The 21,271-nt window shown below is 36.9% G+C and overlaps 1 protein-coding gene across 1 annotated transcript in view; it reads right to left on the bottom strand.

Annotated features, from left to right (window-relative positions):
• The window catches only part of UBE2W (ubiquitin conjugating enzyme E2 W), a 75,679-nt gene that overhangs the window by 36,265 nt on the left and 18,143 nt on the right, over nt 1–21,271 (bottom strand). The gene's annotated exons all lie outside the window — the stretch shown is intronic.

The following is a 21,271-nucleotide window of genomic DNA, read 5'->3' as shown; positions in this document are numbered from 1 at the left end:
AATGAAATATTACTAACAATATAGCAATGTTTCTAGATCTTTTCAATGCTGGATACTTTTAAGTAAGCTTATCATCCAACACCATTACAGGTTAGAAAACTTCTCCCTTCTTTCTTGAGAATCACTGCACAAGAAACTATTAATAGGCACATACTTGGCCCACAGACAGCTAGCTATCTATGGACCATCATGTCTTTGCTTTGTTCTCTGCAGCCCTTCTGCAATTACGTTCTTACATTTGACTGGCTGCCTCCTTACAAGGAGGATGGACAATGTTGTTGATCACAGCAAACCCAGGGCCTAAAATATGCTCAAAAACATTTGCTAATAAATCAATAAAAATTACCCAAATACCCCCAAACAAAACAAAACAAAATCTCCTAAATGGCCCTTTAAATGGCCAAGAATGAAAACTTCCCTTGGATCTTGCAATATCACAACTGCTAATAACAATGAAAATAGAGTATTGGCTACTTGCAATTTCTGACCTCAGTTGCCTCCCAAAATGTAAAATAATTACAAACTGAAAAGTACTTAAGAAAAATTTTAACTACCTAAAATGTAAAATAAAGCTGCCTGCCTAAATAACTTGTTTTGAATAAAGGAATATGTTTGTGATAAATTTTTGTTAGAACAAGGTTTTTAATTTATTCCACTTACAATAACAAATGTGGGTTATATGATCAAGTAAATGTTTTTATTAAGCTTTTTAATTCCAGTATAGTTAACATACAGTGTTATATTAGAAGGTATACAATATAGTGATTCAGTGATCAAGTACATTTTTTAAAACACTGGGTACAAAATGGAGAAACTGTTTTCTTCAATGCAGGGCTTTTCAGAGACTTCTAATATACTAACTTGCCCAATAATTCTCCAAGGGGAAGAAGATAACACAGAGGCTTCCAAAAGTAACGGAACCCCCTTAGCGTAAAGCATCTTGGAAAAATCTTGTTTCAATAACCACATTTTGGGTAACACTGCTGTAGAAACTCTCCAGATCTTGAGAACCTCACTGAAACAGGGAGAGCAATCCCTTATTATCGAATCAAGGAAAGTCCATTTGCATAGCTACTAACTGAAACAGAAGGATAAAAAAGTAAGCTATGAAGAGTTTTACTGGCATAATTATCCCTAGGTCTCCTGAACATAGTGATACAAAAAAAGAAATGTTTTCCACACCCTGATACTACTACTCCTTACATGTTCACAAGAGACTTGTGATGACCAAATTCCAAGAGAATCTCCAATTAACTCTGTTTCCTTATATTAACATTTTTCTGTAGTTCCTTCCCACACTATACCAAAACTGTCAGTGACCAACAGAATATAGCAGAAACAATGTTACTCCCAAGATTAGGTTCTAAAAGACTATGGTTTACATTTTGGTCACTCTCTGTAGAATCATTTGCCATACTGTAAACACAGCCCAATTCAGAAGCTCACATGCTAAGATTACTGGCCTCCTGGGGCACCTGGATGGCTCAGTGGATTAAGCCGCTGTCTTCCGCTCAGGTCATGATCTCAGGGTCCTGGGATCGAGCCCTGCATCGGGCTCTGCTCAGCGGGGAGCCTGCTTCCCCCTCTCTCTCTCTGCCTGCCTCTGCCTACTTGTGTGATCTCTGTCAAATAAATAAATTAAATCTTTAAAAAAAAAAAAAGCAGCAGTAATTCCTTGGAGAAGGCAGGACATGTATTTATTTATTTATTTATTTATTTTAAAAAAGACTTTGTTTGAGAGTGTGTGTGCATGCGCGCATGCAGGCAGATGGAAAGAAAGCAGCAGACTCCTCACTGAACACAGAGCCCAATCCCAGGACCCTGAGATCAAAACCCAAGTCAAAGTCATATACTTAACTGACTCAGCCACCCAGGTGCCCCAACATGTCTTTAAGTAACCAATCGGTCCTCTCAAGGGTCCACTGGATCTTCTAAGCAACTGGTTCTATCAGCTATACTCAAAAATAAAACAAAACAAAAACAAAAAAGGGGGGGGGACCTGATTCTGACTTTCCTGAATGTGGAACCAGAAGCTAAAAGAGAAGGATCTAAAAAATTTGATGTAAAAATAAAAAAAATAATTCTTACTCACTTGAGGATATGAAGAACTACTGTAAACTAGAGATCACACCACGTAGCCTCAATCAACAGAAAGCTATTATCTCATGAGGAGGTATTCAGCTCCGAACTTTGAAGACAAAGCGTAGAAAAAGCAGAAGAGAAACACTCACAAAAGCAATGATACCACTCGTTGTGAAAACTAGCATGGCAATGTGGTCAGTTTTCCCAGACAGTGCTGAAAATGGCGGCGACAGAATGAGGTAACTGGGAATAATGGGAAATAACTGCAAAAGGTAACTACTGTAACCAAAGAAGCAGGTAACTACCCAGAAACCACTGGGTGAGGAAGAAGCCAAGAAATTAGAGTTCCAGTAGTTCTTGACCAAATATCACCCTTTTCTGTACCTAAACTGGTGAGGTATGGGAAAACTAATTACATACATTGCAAATGTACCATGTTCTCTGAATCTAAGAAACATCATCCTGAGATGCGCCGTTATCTTACGGGACACCAGAGAAGGAAAACTGCCGCCAAACACCACCAGTAACACATCGATTCCAGATGTTTAAGTATTTTTTAAAAATGTACATTTGAAAATCTATGAACATTATAGTAATAAAAGTTTAATTTCTGAGTAAGATGAATATAGCTAAAATGATTCTTTTCTCAATATTTAACACCTAACCAAAAATACAAGATCTCAATCTTTAAATACACACTTTATTTCCAGAATTTATGTAACAGCGGTACACAGACATCTTGTCCTCCCTGGCTAAAAGGCCTGAAGTTACTAGCAAGAAAATTTCTTTTTCTCATCTTGTTCATCAAAAACAGCCAGGCCCAGAACCTAAATGTTTGGAAGCACCTCAAACATAGAGTAAATCTGAAAAATCCATCTAAGCCTCATCTTATGTTGGCTCGAGTCTGGAAGACTCATAGGAATTTGAGCTCTGAGAGATCCTGGTGGATTTATATACTCAGTAAGAAAGATCTTGATACATCTAGATACCTTGAGAAGCAATGCTTAATAAACACTTTCAGAACTGGTTTGGCTTGAGGCACCTCACTGGCACAGTCAGTAGAACCTGCAACTTTTGATATCAGGGTGGTAAATTTAAGCCCCATGTTGGGTGGGGAGCCTACATAAAACAACAACAACAACAACAGCAACAAAAACACCAAACTGGTTTGGCTTTTCAGTGGCTCTGGCTTGGTAGACCAGCCTTGAATGCAAATGGCTCAACTCCACCCTTCATTACCTAACAAAAGAGTCTGTTTATTTTTGGTGGATACGCCACATTATTTTTGTTTAACCCTACTCATCTTCAGTGACAGAATCAATACTACAAACATTTATTGCTTCACGTGTTCTTAAACTATAATCTACTGCCTCACTGAAACCAGCTGGAGAAATATGTTATTAAATTATCAAGGATAATTTCTCCAACTCCTCATTAAATGAAAAGCATGGCCTGGTACCAGGTCCACACACCACACTTTGTGTAGCACAAGCTAAACCATAAAGTATTATCCTAATGATGTGATCTCTGCCTCTTCAGCTACTGTAATTTTCATCAATGTTCACTGCTAAATATTATTCCAGTTTTTGCTCTTTTTACACAGCTGAGGATGATGGGTATGATAGTATTAAAAAAAAAAAAAGTACTACTATGGTTGTTCCATAGTGCACACTACTGTTTAAGCTGAAAAATACATCAAATGAAATGCACGAAATAGCCAGTTGTGAATGCAACATAAAAGTTCATACAGGAAACTGAAAGTGCTAACTCAGTGAATACACAAGTGGTAAGAAGTTAAACAGCCTTACTGATGATACAAAGTCTAACTGGTCTGGATTGATCAAACCAGCCACAAGAGCCCCTTCAGCCAAAGCCCAATCCAGAGTTAGGCACTAACTCTTCAAATCTGTGAAATCTAAGAAAGGTGAGGAAGCTGCAGAAGAAAGGTCTGAAGCTGGCAGAGACTGGTTCATAAAGTTTAAGGAAAGAAGCTGTTGCCATAACATGAAAGTGCAAGGTGAAGCGGCAATTTCTCCAGAAGATCCACCTAAGATAATTAACGAGGGTGGTTCACTAAACAACAGATTTTCAATGGAGATGAAACTGTCTTCTATTAGAAGAAGATGCCATCTAAAACTTCCATAGCTAGAGAATAGAAGTCAATGGCTGGCTTCAAAAGCTTCGAAGGACAGGCTGACTCTTGTTAGGGACTAACACAGCTGTGGACTTTAAGCTGAAGTCAATGCTCATTGACGATTCCAAAAATCCTAGAGCCCTTCAGAATTATGCTGAATCTACTTTCCCTCTGTTCTGTAAACATAACAACAAAGCCTGGATGACAGCACGTCTGTTTATAACAGTTTACTGAATATTTTAAGTCTACTCTTGAGACCTACTGCTCAGGGAAAAGATTCCTTTCAAAATATTGCTCCTCATTAACAATGTACCTAGTCACCCAAGAGCTCTGATGGAGACATGCAAAGAGATTAATGTTGTTCTCATGCCAGCTAACATAACATCTATTCTGCAGTCATAGATCATGGACTAATTCTGACTGTCAAGTTTCATTATTTAAACACATTTCATAAGATATAGTTCCAGTAGAGTTGATTCCTCTGATGCATCTGGGCAAAGCAAACTGAAAATCTTCTGGAAAGGATTTACTCTTCTAGGTGCCATTAAGAACATGTGTAATTCACAGGATGAAGTCAAAATATCAATACTAGCAGGAGTGTAGTTGATTCCAATCCTCATGGATGACTCTGAGGGGTTCAAGAATTCAGTGGAGGAAGTAACTGCAGATGTGGTAAAAACAGCAAAAGTAGAATTAGAAGTGGAGCCTGAAGATGTGACAGAACTGCTGTGATCTCATGATAAAATTTGAACGGATGACGAGTTGCTTCTAACAGATGAAGAAAGTGGTTTCTTGAGATGGAATCTACTGGTAAAGATGCTATGACAATTGCTGAAATAAGAAAGGATTCAGAGTACTACATAAACTTAGTTAATAAAGCAGTGGTCAGGTTTGAAAGGATTGATTCCTATTTTGAAAAAGTTCTACTGTGAGTCAGATACTGTCAAACACAGAAATAGTTCCTGAAAGGAAGAGTTGATCGATATGGCAAATTTCACTCTTGTCTTATTTTAAGAAATTGCCACAGCCACCCCCACCTTCAGCACCTACAACCCTGATCAGTCAGTGACCATCAACAGCAAGACAAGAACCTCTACCAGCAAAAGGATTACAATTCACTGAGCGCTCAATGGTGGTTAGCATTCTTGAGTAGTAAAGTATTTTTCTTTTCTATTCAAAGATTTTCATTTAGTTATTTGACATAGAGAGACAGAAAGAGAGGGAACACAAGCAGGGGGAGTTGGAGAGGGAGAATCAGGCTTCCCACCAAGCAGAGAGCCTGATGCAGGTCTTGATGCAGGTCTCAATCCCAGGACCCTGGGACTATGACCTGAGCCAAAGGCAGGTGCTTAACAACTGAGCCACCCAGGTGCCTGAAAAGTATTTTTCAACTGAAATTGAAAAGTATTTTTCAATTACCCTATGCACACTGTTTTTTCAGACATAATGTTACTGCATACTTAAAAGACTATAATATAGTGTAAATATAACTTTTATATGCACTGGGAAACCAGAAAATACATCTGACTTACTTTATTATGATATTTGCTTTGATGCAGTGGTCTAAACCAAACCCACAGTATCTCTGAAGTATACCTGTATTCTAAAGAGTAAAAATTCTGGACCACCTGGGTGGCTCCATAGGTGAAGCATCCAACTCTTGATTTCGGCTCAGGTTTCGATCTCAGAGTTGTGAGATCTAGCCCCAGCTCAGGCTCTGCGCTCAGCAGGGCGTCTGCTTGAGAGTCTCTGCCCCTCAAGACACCCCAACCCTACCTCCCGCGCATGCTCTTTCTCTCCCTCTAAAATAAATAAATAAATCTTTTTTTTTTTTTTTTTTTTTTTAAAATAAAAGGTAAAAGATCCTTATTTAGGTTAGGGGGAAACAGACAAAGAAAAACATTAAAAACTTAGAGATAAATGTCAATGGTTGCTAATGCAACTGTACGTGAAATGGCTAACAATGCCTTTCTCTCATTTCATCTAACAATCAACAGGAAGTGGAAGGTTATCAATACAGAACATAATGGAATAAAAACAAGATTACTATACACATTACCATCATTACAGTATCAAACTACTACTATTTTTCCCCAACATTAAACAATTATAATGGCTCTCTCTGTTCTTTCAGGGTGAGAGGCAGGCAATGAAATGATCTCACCTTACTTTAAAATGAAGCAGAATTTGATTCATGCAAATTAAGGAAACATTTTCTTTCCTACTGAATTCTAAATACACTTCTACAGACCTTAGTGCCTAACAGTTACTTGTTGAAACTTTGTCCCCTTTTTGGAAATGGAAAGCCTCCATCAGACCAGAATGCAAATGTGAGAAGACTTAAAGATTCCTCTTCTTAAAAACATCCCACAGCCTAAAGAGAGATAAATATGTAATAATTTCCACATGCTTTTGGGGTACAGTAGTCCCTAAAAGGGGAGGAGTGATCAAAGAAAGAAACCAGGATCATGGTAAACTGAAAACCAAAAGAAGGATGTGTTTTAAAGACTAAACAATTTCTTTCTCAGCAGAATGGCAGAGCCAATACTCTGAAAAATTCTATAAAAAATAAAAAGTGAGGGGCACCTGGGTGGCTCAGTGGGTTGAAGCCTCTGCTTTCGGCTCAGGTCATGATCTCAGGTCCTGGGATCAAGCCCCGCTTCCGGCTCTCTGCTCAGCGGGGAGCCTGCTTCTCCCTCTCTCTGCCTGCCTCACTGCCTACTTGTGATCTCGGTCTGTCAAATAAATAAATCAATAAAATCTTAAAAAAAAAAAAAAAAAAAAGCAAAAAGTGAGTGTAGGAATCCTGAAATAAAAGGATCATAGCTGGATTTCACCTTGGGGACTTCCACCGAATCCAAGGAGAGGCAAGACCAAAAAGCGAGGAAAGAAGACTACGAACTCTTCAATATAAGGGTAAGATACAGGGCACAGAAATTTCCCTGTTTTGAACATAGCAATGGGCAGAGAAAGAACGAACTTCTACCATGAATAGTCTTAACCTTAAGCGGACACCCACGTGGGTTCGTAGTATGAATTCCTACAATCTTACACAAGAATTTAATCAAAAGTGGCCCAAGAAGTAATGTCAGGCAACTGGCAGAAGCAAATATAAGTCCTTGAGGAAAAAAAGTTTTCTATCCCTTTGAGGCAACAATTTTGCTTGTCAGAATCTAGAGATTATGTCTATTTATCTTTGTGTTCCTAGCATTCAAAACTGCCTGGCATATAATGTTTTTTGTCTTAGTAAATGTTTCAAAACAAATTAATAAGAGTGTTGACTAATTCACTATTTGCAAGTACAAAATCCAGAAAAAAAATATTTATGTCTATCAATAGCTAAATTACACAAATTATGTCATATGGAAATAAGACTATGCAACCACTAAGAATTATGTGTACTAACAAAAGAACCCTAAAATATACTGAAGAATAAAAAGAAAGCCTTAATCAGGGAAATACAAATCAAAACTACAATGAGATATCACCTCATGCCAGTCAGAACGGCTAAAATTAACAACTCAGGAAACAACTAATGTTGGTGAGGATGTGGAGAAAGGGGAACCCTTTTACATTGCTGGTAGGAACGCAAACTGGTGCAGCCAACTCTGAAACGTAGCATGGAAGTTCCTCAAAAAATTAAAAATAGAGCCATAACAGCCAAAATATGGAACGAACCCAGATGTCCATCAACAAATGAATGGATATGATGTGGTATAGGGGTGTCTGGGTGGCTCAGTTGGATAAGTGGTGGCCTTTGGCTCAGGTCATGATCTCAGGGTCCTAAGATAAAGCCCTGAGTTGGGTTCCCTGCTCAGTGGGGAGTCTGCTTTTCCCTATGCCCCTCCCCCTTGCTTGTGCATGCCGTCTCCACTCCCCTGCCAGCTCATTCTCTCTCTCTCAAATAAATGAAATCTTAAAACAAAAACAAAAACAAAAAAGATGTGGTATATGTATACTCAGCTATCAAAAAGAATGAAATCTTGCCATCTGCAATGATATGGATGGAACTAGGGGGCGGTATGATAAGCGAAAGAAGTCAGAGAAAGACAATTATCATATGATTTCACTCGTGGAATTTAAGAAACAAAACAGATGAACATAGGAAAACAGTTGCTGGAAGGGAGATGGGTGGATGGATGGGATAAATGGGTGATGGGCACTTGATATACTGAGCACTGGGTGTTACATGCAACTGAGAATCACTAAATAACCTCAGAAACTTATAATACATTATTATGTTAATTAAGTGAAATTTAAATGTTAAAAATATTTTAAAAAGCAAGCCTCAAAATATACATAATTCCTTTATGTTAAAACAAAAGCAAGAGATTTGGGATGCCTTGGTGGCTCAAACCAAGATACAGGAAGCCTCTGCCTTCCGCTCACGTCATGATGCCTGGGGGTGGTTCCACATCTGGCTCTTTACTTGGTCAGGAGCCTACTTCTCCCTCTGCCTGTTGCTCCCCCTGCTTGTGCTTTCTCCTTCTCTCTCTGACAAATAAAATCTTAAAACATTTTATTTATACAAATGTTATATAAATGCATAAAAAGGAGGTCAGAAGGAAGCACAACCAACTATTTTACAGCAGTCCCCTCCAAGCAGTGGAAACAGAGGAGAACGAACACATTCCTATTTGCATTATATACTTTTATACTAGGACTTTTACAGCAAGAATGTAGAAGCGATTTCTCATATAATTAAAAAATAAATTTAAGGGCTCAATGGATGAAAACATATCCACATAAGAACCAGCACACAAATACTGACAGCAGCATTATTCACAATAGCCAAAAAGAGGAAGCAACCCAATGTCCATTAACTGACAAGTAGGTAAGCAAATGTGTCCAGACAACAGAATGTTATTTGACCATAAAAAAGAGTGAAGTACCGACAAATGCTGTAACATGGATGAACCTCAAAAACATTATGCTAAGTTAAATAAATCTGTCACAAAAGACTACATACATAATACCATTTATATGAAATATCCAGAACAGGCAATTTACAGATACAGAAAGTAGACTGGTGTCTGCCTGAAGGAGACAGAGTGGGGAGAGAAGTGATAAAGAGTGCTTATGGGTACAAGTTTTCTTTTGGGGATGACAAAAATATTCTAGTATTAAATTATGGGAACAGGTACACAAGTAGGTATATATACTAAAAACCACTGACTCTACACTTTAAATGGTCAATTTTATGGCATATAAGTTATATCTAAATATAACTTTAAAAAAATTAAATAAGAGATTAAAATAGATGAAGAGAGACTTAGTACCTAGACAATAATCTGAAGAGTTTATCCAGAAATGTAACAGAGAAACAGAGATAAAAGTATGAGACAAGAAGACAAAAGAGAATAAGAGGCAACATTTATAAAGAGATAATGATGGAGAATTTCCTAAAAAGTTGCTGAAGATATCAATCCTCAGGTCCAAGAAACCCAATGAATTCCAATAGCGTAAATAAAAAGAATTCCAAAACTTTAAAAACGCAAAGAACATCAAATAAAAAGAGCTAATCCTAAATCCAGAAAGAAAAGACAGATTACCCACAAAGATACAGAAACTAGGCTGATGGCTATCATTTTATAAAAGTAACAATAAGGACGGGTAACATTAGAACTTAGAAAACAGTGGAATTTTATCTTTAAAGTGAAAACAACAGGCAATTTTAGTTCTTATATTAAGCAAAACTGTTTCAGGATCACAGGTGAAATAAAGATATTTTCAGACAAAACAAGTTTACCACCAACAGTAACCAACTATAAAATAAATCTTGACTTCCTTCTGGAAAATGATCCCAAATGACAAGTTTAAGATCCAAGAAGGAGGGGCGCCTGGGTGGCTCAGTGGGTTAAAGCCTCTGCCTTCTGCTCAGGCCGTGGTCCCAGGATCCTCGGATCCAGCCCTGCATTGGGCTCTCTGCTCAGTGGGGAGTCTGCTTCCTCCTCTCTCTCTCTGTCTGCCTCTCTGCCTACTTGTGATCTCTGTCTGTCAAGTAAATAAATAAAATCTTAAAAAAAAAATTAAAAAAAAAAAAAAAGATCCAAGAAGGAATGGTAAGGAAAAATAAATATGTGAGTAAATCTGAACACTGAATATAAAACAATATAGGCCCAGGATTCCTTATGGAAAAACTCTTGGGACCTGATGTGTTTCAAAATCAAGAAATTTTTGATTTTATAAAAATAACAATGTCCTAAGAATGTCATAAAGCAGCACCCCATCAAGCAAATTAGGATTTAGCACTTAGGCAGGTAAGTATTTACAGTACATGTACATTTACAGTACATGTGATTTCTTTCAACACTATGCAGTCTCATTCATGATCATTCAGGTCAGGTCTCACCACTAGAAAGATCTGTGGTCAACTTACACATAAATTATGATTTCTAAACTTTTTTTTTAGATTTTAGATTTCAATAAAAGATATGAGCTCAAAATATCAATTGGTAAGATTAAAACAGGACAAAACCAAGATACAGGGCAATCAACACATAAATTGGAAGACGTGATGGGGAGTTAAAATCATCTGAAGGTCACTTTTTTTTTTTTTTGAGAAGAGTGCAAATGGGTGCTTGGCGGGCTCAGTCAGTAGAACATGCAACTCTTGATCTTAGGGTCATGAATAAAAGAGTACATATATTCATAAGCTTTATTTTTTTTAAAGACAATGATTGCCATTTTATTATTTTAATTTCAGTATAATCAACATTGGTAAGCTTTAGGTTTTGATAACTATGCACATTAAATTAGATATCACTAATGACTAGAAGTCAATGAAATAAACAACCAAACAGAAAAATTGGCAAAAGACTAGAACACACATTTTACAGAAAGCAACCTAATGACCAATTTACATGAAAAAGGACTCAATCTCACTGGTAATCAGAAAATGAAAATTAAAACAAATATTACAGGGCGCCTGGGTGGCTCAGTGGGTTAAGCCGCTGCCTTCGGCTCAGGTCATGATCTCAGGGTTCTGGGATCGAGTCCCACATGGGGCTCTCTGCTCAGCAGGGAGCCTGATTCCCTCTCTCTCTCTCTCTGCCTGCCTCTGTCTACTGTGATCTCTCTCTGTCAAATAAATAAATAAAATCTTTAAAAAAAATATATTACAATAGCAACATATATTTACAAAAATGGCTAACATTAAAAACAAATGACAAGACCAAGTTGGCACGTTAAGTGCAGGAATTGGAACTCTCATACAATTGATGGACAAACCATTTGGCATTTTGTAAATCTGAATATAAACTACGACTCACCCACCATTTCCATCCCAAGGTACTTACCCAACATACATATGAAAACAAAACACATGCACAAGAATGTTTATAGTAGCATTATTCATGATAGGCCCAACTAGGAACAGTTTATCAACAGTAAAATGGGTAATTAATTTATGGTCTATTCATACACTTCAATAAAAATGAATCAGTTCCACACAAAACATGAATCATCTTATAAACAATGTTAACCAAATGAGTCAGACAAAGGAAAGAATACGTATCATATAATTTCATTTACGTAAAGCTCACCAACAAAGTAATCAATGGCGTTAGAAAGTCAAGATAGTGTTAACTTTTGGAGAGCAGGAGAAGGTAGTAGTGATTAGGAGTGGGGATAAGGAAGGCTCCTGGGGTACAATTATTATTCTATTTCTTTATGTGTTGATAGCATACACTTTGTGAATCTGTACACTCTGCATTTAGATTTCTGCTCTTTTCTGTGTGTCAGACCTCAGTAAAAACATTCATCAAACTTTTTGAAAATTGACTGTGGTGACAGTTGGCCAACTATGAATATACTAAAAGCCATTAGATTGTATACTTTAAATAAATGATCATGGCATGTAAATTATTTCTCAATAAAACTGTTAAATAATTTACTAAACAATAAAAAATAAAAGATAAATATGGAAAATGTTAATTGTTGAATCTACATAAAAGCTAGAGAGGTATTACTATCTTTTCTACTTTTCTTCATGTTTGACATTTTCGTTAACAAAAAGTCTGGAATAAAAGCAAGAATAACAGGGCTCCTGGGTGGCTCAGTGGGTTAAGCCTCTGCCTTCAGATCAGGTCAGTATCTCAAGGTCCTGGGATGGAGCTGGGTATCAGCAGTCACTCTGCTCAGCAGGAAGCCTGCTCCCCACCTGCCCTGCCCTGCCTACTTGTGATCTCTGTCAAATAAATAAATAAATAAATCTTAAAAAACACACAAACAAGAATAACAATAAAATAAATGCAAAAACCTCTTCGACCTCAGCCACAGCAACTTCTTCCTAGGAACATCCCCAAAGGTAAGGGAAGCAAGGGCAAAAATGAACTACTGGGACTTCAAGATCAAAAGCTTTTGCACAGCAAAGGAAACAGTTAACAAAACCAAAAGACAACTGACAGAATGGGAGAAGATATTTGCAAACAACTATCAGATAAAGGCGTAGTATCCAAAATCTATGAAGAGCTTAGCAAACTCAACACCCAAAGAACAAATAATCCAATCAAGAAATGGGCAGAGAACACGAACAGACATTTCTGCAAAGAAAACATCCAGATGGCCAACAGACACATGAAAAAGTGCTCCACATCACTCAGCATCAAGGAAATACAAATCAAAACCACAATGAGACACCACCTCACACTAGTCAGAATGGCTAAAATTAACAAGTCAGGAAATTACAGATGCTGGCGAGGATGCAGAGAAAGAGGAACTCTCCTACACTGTTGGTGGGAATGCAAGCTGGTGCAACCACTCTGGAAAACAGCATGGAGGTTCCTCAAAAAGTTGAAAATAAAGCTACCTTACGACCCAGCGATTGCACTACTGGGTATTTACCCTAAAGATACAAACGTAGTGATCCAAAGGGGCATGTGCACCCGAATGTTTATAGAAGCAATGTCCACAATAGCCAAACTATGGAAAGAACCTAGATGTCCATCAACAGATGAAATGGATAAAGATGTGGTATATATATATACAATGGAATACAATGGAATACTATGCAGCCATCAAAAGAAATGAAATCTTGCCATTTGCAACAACGTGGAAGGAACTAGAGGGTATTATGCTTAGTGAAATAAGTCAATCGGAGAAAGAAAACTATCATATGATCTCCCTGATATGAGGAAGTGGAGATGCAACGTGGGGGGTTTGAGGGGGAGGAAAAGAATAAATGAAAGAAGATGGGATCGTGAGGGAGACAAACCATAAGAGACTCTTAATGTCACAAAACAAACTGAGGGGGGCCGGGGGAGGGGGGTAGGGAGAGGGTGGTGGGGTTATGGACAATGGGGAGGGTACGTGCTATGGTGAGTGCTGTTAAGTGTGTAAACCTGGCGATTCACAGACCTGTACCCCTGGGACTAACAATACATTATATGTTTATAAAAAAATTTAAAAATTTAAAAAAAAATGCAAAAAATAGGGCAACTCCTAAAAGAACAGGAGGTATATCTTTAAAACAAGAAGTGGGAAAAACAAAATGAGAACATGAAAAATCAATCAATCCATACTAAGGGAAAGACAAAGATACAGATAAAAAGCAGGCCAAATGAATAGTACACAAAATGAAATAAATTCCACCATATCAGTTACACATTTAAAAAATTAGATTAAGTTATTTAAATGGTAAAGAAAGTTTAAGAGGTAGTGAAAATATATAGTTACGAGGTTTTTAAAAGACATAACTAAAACATAAAAGCACAGAAACGTTCAAAGACAAAGGACAAAAAAAGATACCAGTCCACAGGAAAGCGGACATTCTTTACTAGTATCAAGTAAAACCAACTTTAAGGCCAAAAATCTAACAGAGATAAAGAAGAAATCTATATAGTGATAAAAGGTTCAACTCACCAAAAGCACAGAACTTGTATATTACCCAACTCAGGCTCAAAAACAGATAAGCAAAGGAAATTAATCTACCTTAACAACAGGAAATTTTATTAACATATCTCAGAGTAATGGACAAATCAATCAGACAAAAAAGCCTGTAAACTACTTTTGCCAGACTCCCTTGTAGGTTCTGCCAACAGGAGGCAGTGGGGAAAAAAAAAGTAAGAAAAATGCCATTCCCCATCCCCTGCTTCTGGTAATGCCTTCAGTAGAAGGTGTCTCCTGTTGAAGTCAAGAGCAGCAAGTTTCTACCAACAGCAGTAACTCTCAGAATAGCTCTGGCAGCTCAGCAAGTCCAAGCTCTTCGGTTCCAGTCATTAAGCAGTACAACGCCCCTATCTTTTGAAAACAAACCTCCTTTGTTCCTCTTAAACCCTCTCCCCTTGCTTTGTAGTTCTAGTCCTAACCACACCCTTATAACCAATATCTGCATTAAATCTCTCTCCACTTTAAAATATCTAGAGTAGTTACTATTTTCTTATCTGCTCACCCATCAACACAGCATTTCTAAAACACTGCTACTAATAACTAGAGAAAAAAAGTTTCTCAAGCATTTATAAAACATTTATAAGAAATGACCACCATTAAGCCATAAAATCTAATTGAATGAGTTTCCAAGAACTGTATGATAAAAATCACATCCTCTGACCACAATGCAGTTCCGTTAGAAATAGCAAAAAGCACTAGAAGAAAATACATATATTTGGAAATTTTCAAACATACTTTTAAACAATTCAATGATCAAAAAAGAAATCATATTATAGACAAAATATATTCAGAAATTATCACCAAAATATTACCTATAAATCTTATGAGATATAGGGACGCCTGGGTGGCTCAGGGTCCTGGGATGGAGCCCTGCATCCGGCTCTCCGCTCAGCAGGGAGCCTGCTTCCCTTCCTCTCTCTGCCTGCCTCTCTGTCTACTTGTAATCTCTGTCAAATAAACAAATAAAATCTTTAAAAAAAGAAAACATGAGATATAGCTAAAACTGTGCTTAACATAAACTATATTATAGTTTTAAACGTTTACTTTAGAGCAATGGCTCTTGAACTTTATGGTCTTAGAAGCTTTTGCTAACGTGGCAAATATACGCATTAACACTGTATTAGAAATTTCAACTGTGAAATTTTAAAGTTTGTTAATTCACTTAAAAATAAAAATAAACTTATTGCTTAATAACATACAAGTATTGGGGCGCCTGGGTGGCTCAGTGGGTTAAGCCTCTGCCTTCAGCTCAGGTCATGATCTCAGGGTCCTGGGATCGAGCCTCACATCGGGCTCTCTATTCCGCAGGTAGCCTGCTCCCCCCTTCTCTGCCTGCCTCTCTGCCTACTTGTGATCTCTCTCTGTCAAATAAATAAAATCTTTAAAATAAATAAATAAATAACATACAAGTATTTTATGAAGATAACTCTGATACAGAAACTGTAAGAATAGCATTATTTTGCAAATTTCCTTTAATGTCTGGCTTAAGAAAAGACACCTAGATTTGCAAGATGGCAGGACCAGCCCTGCTAGGTATCAAGATTTCATCATAAACCGTGAAGTATGGACACATATAGACCAAATGGGATAGAAGAGAGCTCAGATGGCGACCCATTCTATTTGGAAATTTGACTGATGACCAAATAGGAAAGGCTCTTAATAAATAGGACTGAGACAAACTAGGTAGGCAGTAAAAGAAAAAATTAAGACTTACATGTGAAAGTCTAAACCATAAGACTTTGGAAGACAACATTTTGGGACAAAATTTTTGATAAATTTCACAAGCTCAGAGTAGAAAAGAATTTCTTAAACAAAATGCGGAAAGTACGAACAAAAGGAAAACACTGACAAATACTTTGGGGGTTCATCAAGATACTGTGAAAGTGAAAAACCAGATCTGAAACTGGGAAAAGAATTTAGCCTGTAATCAATAAAGGGCAAATGAATCAAAAACAATCAACAGGCATTTCATACAAAAGGAAACACAAATGGTCCATAAATAAATATTTGACCTATTATCAAGAAATTCAAAATAGAACCACAATGAGATGCCATCTACAAAAATTAACTCAGAGAAGAATATGTGGTGTCCCTGGGACTCCTGTACTACCAGGAAAAACATAAACTGATTTAACCACTTCTGACATATGGTAAAACTGAACAAAGACATGGTACGAACTATCAAGTCCACTCCTAGATAAGCAGAGAGCCTGCTTCTCCCTCTCCCTGCCCCTCTGCCTACTTCTGCTATCAAATAAATAAAATCTTAAAAAAAAAAAATCCCTTGAAAAAATAAAGATTTTATTTATTTGACAGAGAGAGAGGGAACACAAGCAGGGTGAGTGGGAGAGGGAGATATAGGCTTCCCGCTAAGCAGGGAGCCCAACGCAGGACTCCAACCCAGAACCCTACAATCATGACCTGAGCCAAAGGCACCAAAGACACCCAGGCATCCCAATGGTAACTTTTTTCGTAAGCTAGGTATTTTATTATTTAAATATTCACCTATGATTTTCCATTTTTTTTGTATGTCTATTTCATAATCTTTTTTTCCTAGGCCACTCTCAAAAAAGTTTGGTTATGAAAGGAGGAAGAACAATAGAGACAGTTGGCAAAAGTGGTGGATGGAGGTGTTTATTTTTTAAGAACTTAAATATGTGTAAATACAGAAAGAATCAGGGAAAGAGGAAAAGATAATAAATGATATGTAAAATGCCTATGAGAAGAATATGGGATCTAGAGTTTAGGATCAAGGACTGAGTCAGAATGGCTAGGGAAGGGAACTGTCAAGGCGTTGTCTTTTTAATGGCATGAGTTGTGTACATAAGAAAGAAAGATACAAAACAAAATATTTAAAAATTAAAATGGGGAACCTGGGGGCTTAGTCAGTTAAGCATCTGCCTTCAGCTCACCCTACAGCAGGCCCTCTGCTCCGCAGGCAGCCTGCTTCTCCCTCCCCCTCTGCCTACTGGCCACCTGCTTCTGCGCTCTCTCTCTCTCAATCAAATAAATAAACAGAATATTAAAAAAGTTAAAATTAAATTAAAATTAAAACAACCCCAGGGCACCTGAGTGGCTCAGCTGGTTGAGCCCCCGACTCTTGATTTCGGTTCAGGTCATGATCTCATGCATTGTGAGATAGAGCCCCTTAACAGGCTCCAACAGGCCCTATGCTCAGCTCTGTGCTCAGCATGGAGTCTGACTGGGATTCTTTCCCTCTTCCTCTCCCTCCCCTCTGCTCTTCCCCACAGAGCATGAGGGCTCTCTCTCTCTCTAAATAAATGAACAAATGTTTTTTAATTTGTTAAAATAATCCCTTAGTCTCAACATCCAGTGATTTTCCTAGAGTAGTGATTCTTCTTTTTTGCTAATCTCATTTTCTAACATTTCAACAATAAATGTGTATATTCTTTTTCTAATAAAAAAGAGTAACTTTAATAATGGTGTGGCAGATGTACTAGAGAAGTTAAGACAGAATGAAGGCCAGGAAATCAGACTGAAAACTAGAAAAAAAAAAAGAGTTGGGACGTAACTAGTAAACAACCAGGGCAATCAAAGGACTAAATTAGGATGCAGAGTGGACTGGATTTAGTGGTAACTAGATGGGAGGAGGAAGAAAGAGAAGAAATGAGAATGACTATAAGATGTTAGTTTGGATGGACATTGGTGCTATTATCTGAAAGAAATACAGTACAAGAAAAAGGCAGGAACAGCCATCTCTATGTGTGGTTGGAGGAGCTGAGATTAAATTCAGTTTAAACCTGTAGAATTCAAGATTCTTGCAAACATTCAGAGCAACAGATGAAAACAAGTTAACCAGGGCTGAAGCACAGTTGTTCCTTTTAAATGAGGCTCTTTAGGCTGGCTATGATCTCTACCATGAACCCAATGCATGCCTCAGACATACTTTATACTTTAATCCAACCTGGCTTCATTCAGGAGGCAAAGAGTTTACAGCCCCAGAACCAAACTTGAATTTTTCAAGCTAGTTCAGAAGTTATCTATCTTTTGTTTTGAAAATTACCACTCCAAATAAAATATTTAAGTTACCCAGAAATACTGGCTCCAAATGAAGTAAAATACAGTCCAGAATCTACTTTATCTCCTCAATCAGATTTCATGCCATAGATGAAAAGCTGTAATCAGCATTAAGCCTGATTGAGAAGAGATCTCATTTAAGCTAACCTTTTTTTAACTTTGGAAGAATACTTAAATTTGGGGTTTTTCTCCCCCTGTAGAGATACAGTTGAAAATTTTTTTACCTTCCAGATCTGCCAGGCTGGGCTATATTCACTGACTTTGGTTAAGTGTTAATAAAGAAGTTACTCAGGAAAATAAAATGTCATAAAGCGTAAAACATGCTATGTAGTGGAAAAAGCACATTATAGCCAGGGTTTGGCACACATCAAGCCTTAAATAAATACGCTGAATAAAATGACCGATAATACTGTCCTCAAGGAGTGGAAAGTTTGGTTTGACCTACAACTCAAACTGCAGATCTATCACAAGAAGTAAGAATTTGGTTTAGGATAATAGGATCTATCACTAAATTGTTCAAAATGTTAAGCAAAGCACAAACCTTAAGAGTACAAGTTAGAATATGCTGTAAAGGATATACTTAATTGAAAAAAATCAATACCTGCTTTCCAGGAGTGTATAATATATGCAACTTTGAATAATCATCTTTATCTTAATTTCTGCATAATTAAATACCTACCTCAGACTGTTCATAGGATAGAATGAGATCTTACAACGGATAAAACATTACATTGAAAAGTTTAAAGTTCAAAATAAACTAAAGTAGCACGAAAATTCCAAGATGGCAATAAAGAAAGAAAAAACATAAGATGGTAAATAAAAAGAAAAGATGATTATCCTAAAATTTTTTTGGTTGTTTTCCCTAACCAACTTTATTAGAGAGCAAATTAAAATATACATCAGTTTCTTTTGCTTTGGGGAAGTATTTTTAAATAACAAACCAGCTTTTCTCTCAGCTGTAATCTATAAAACTAGCCCCAAATGTTCTCCAAAATTTATTAATGGAGAGCTTCCGCTTAGCAAAAAATACTAAACATGCAAAGAATGCAAACTATCAACTTGTTTCCCCATTTTTAGCCAACAACTAAAGGGGGAAAAAAAGAATCACATTGTCTTCTATGTCCATCTCTGGTCCCTCACTTCAACTCCCAGACAAAAGAGATTCTCTTCCCTTCTCAAAACTTTCCCATCCCTTTCTCTCTCTCCAGACCTTATCCTCTAGGATCTTATTCTCATAATTAGTATTTTGACTTCTAATAACGTCACTCTTTCCCATTCCATAACTCCTTCCCTTCAGTCACCAACTGGATCTCTTCTAGCTTTAAAATAAGCAAAAAGTTGTCCTTTATCTTCTATCTCTATTTCCTCCTTTCCTTTCTCTGTCCCAACTCCTTGAACTCAGCCAACATTCACTGCCTCTAACTCCCCTCTAATATATTCACTTAAACTTCAATCCCTCAAAGCCTCAAGGTTCAATGCCACTTGCTTATTAAATCTACTGGTGCTCAGGGAGACTTGCTGGTTCAGTTGGTAGAGCATTTAACTCTTGATCTCAGGGTCATGAATTCAAGCCCCACACATTGGACACAGGGTTCTTATTTTGGTGACTTATCACTCACACTTATAATCTTCCATGTGAAAAGCTGTAGCCCCTTTGATCCTGTTATACAAAACGGCTTCATTCCTATTTCTGCTATACTCCTTATGTCTTACTGGTCCCTCTTTTTGTAGGTACCCCTAAAGCAAAGTAGTTTTCTACCATTTTTGGTGAGCTTTTTCCCCACTGTCATCAAGTATTTCGAGAGACAGAAAACACTGAATGCCATCAGACTAAGTAACACTATTCTTGAAAACTTATTCTAAAGAATAATTTAAAATTGAAGGTGGAGGGGGAGCAGTGCATATGAAAGCTTATTTTATAATGGAGAAAAAAAGTGGAAACAACAGGAAACAATGAGAGCATAACACACTATCAGAACAAATAGACACAACTCTCTATGTCAAGACAGCTTTCAGGGCCTTTACCTTTAAAGTTTTATGGTTAATAAGATTTTATAAGATTCTTAAGCCACAAATTTGATGGACCTTAATTGGATAAATCCTTCCTTCTTACAGATTTAATCCCAAAGGAACACACAGCCGATGATCTGTAATTTACTGATCATAACTGTTAGAAATTATTCTAACAAATATACATATTTTTAAAGGTGTACTGCATTCTTATTGCGATTTTTACTGTTCTGAGTTCAACATCTTCCAGGGAACATAAAATCTAGTTTTATAATGGAAGTCATCTTGGGCAGATAAAATTGATAATATAGACAATTTGAGACCATTTCTTTTCTGTCAAGTAGAGTTATCTGAAAAGTATAAATTCTAAATACTTAAGTTAGGGGTGTACATTTCACAAATTGCAGGTACACATCAAGTATCGTAAACCTAGCTAAGTTAAGTTACCTCACTTTGGGCCCATTTTTATCATTAAAAAAAAAAAAAAGATTAAATGATCTCTAAATTTCCTTTTAGTTTAAAGCTCCCAGAAACCAGGTTATTCTACTTGTTTTCACAAATAAAGTTATATACAGCTTCCTCTAGACATTGTTCTGTCTGATTCAATCATTATTTACCTAATATTAGTTTTTCCATAGTTTATAGTGATGTATATATCCTCATTAAAATTTTAAAACTTCTCTATATTATCTTGTAACTCCTGTATGATATTATATTCATCTACTAATGTGAACATAATGTGACTTCTACACATCCATGTTTCTACATAACCACAATGGTTTAAACACGTTCCCAAAATAAATACAGCAGTCCCCCCTTATCTGAGGGGGACATATTACAAGACCTCTTGTGATATGTGAAACCAACAGACAGTATCAATATATACTATGTTTTTTCCTATACGTACAAATAGATGATAAAGTTTAATTTATAAACTAAGCACAGTAAGAGATTAACAACTAGTAATAAAATACAGCAACTATAACAATACATTGCACTAAGTTATATGAATGCGCTCTCTCTCTCAAAATACATTATACTGAACTCACCCTCCTTGCAATGATGTGAGATGACAGAATGCCTACACGAGATGAAGTGAGGTGAATGATGTAGCATTGT

The sequence above is a fragment of the Lontra canadensis genome, unplaced genomic scaffold, assembly GCF_010015895.1.
Source record: "Lontra canadensis isolate GAN:19392208 unplaced genomic scaffold, GSC_riverotter_1.0 scaffold37, whole genome shotgun sequence".
In the NCBI taxonomy this organism is placed as follows: Eukaryota; Metazoa; Chordata; class Mammalia; order Carnivora; family Mustelidae; genus Lontra; species Lontra canadensis.
This window is presented reverse-complemented; position numbering and strand designations above follow the sequence as displayed.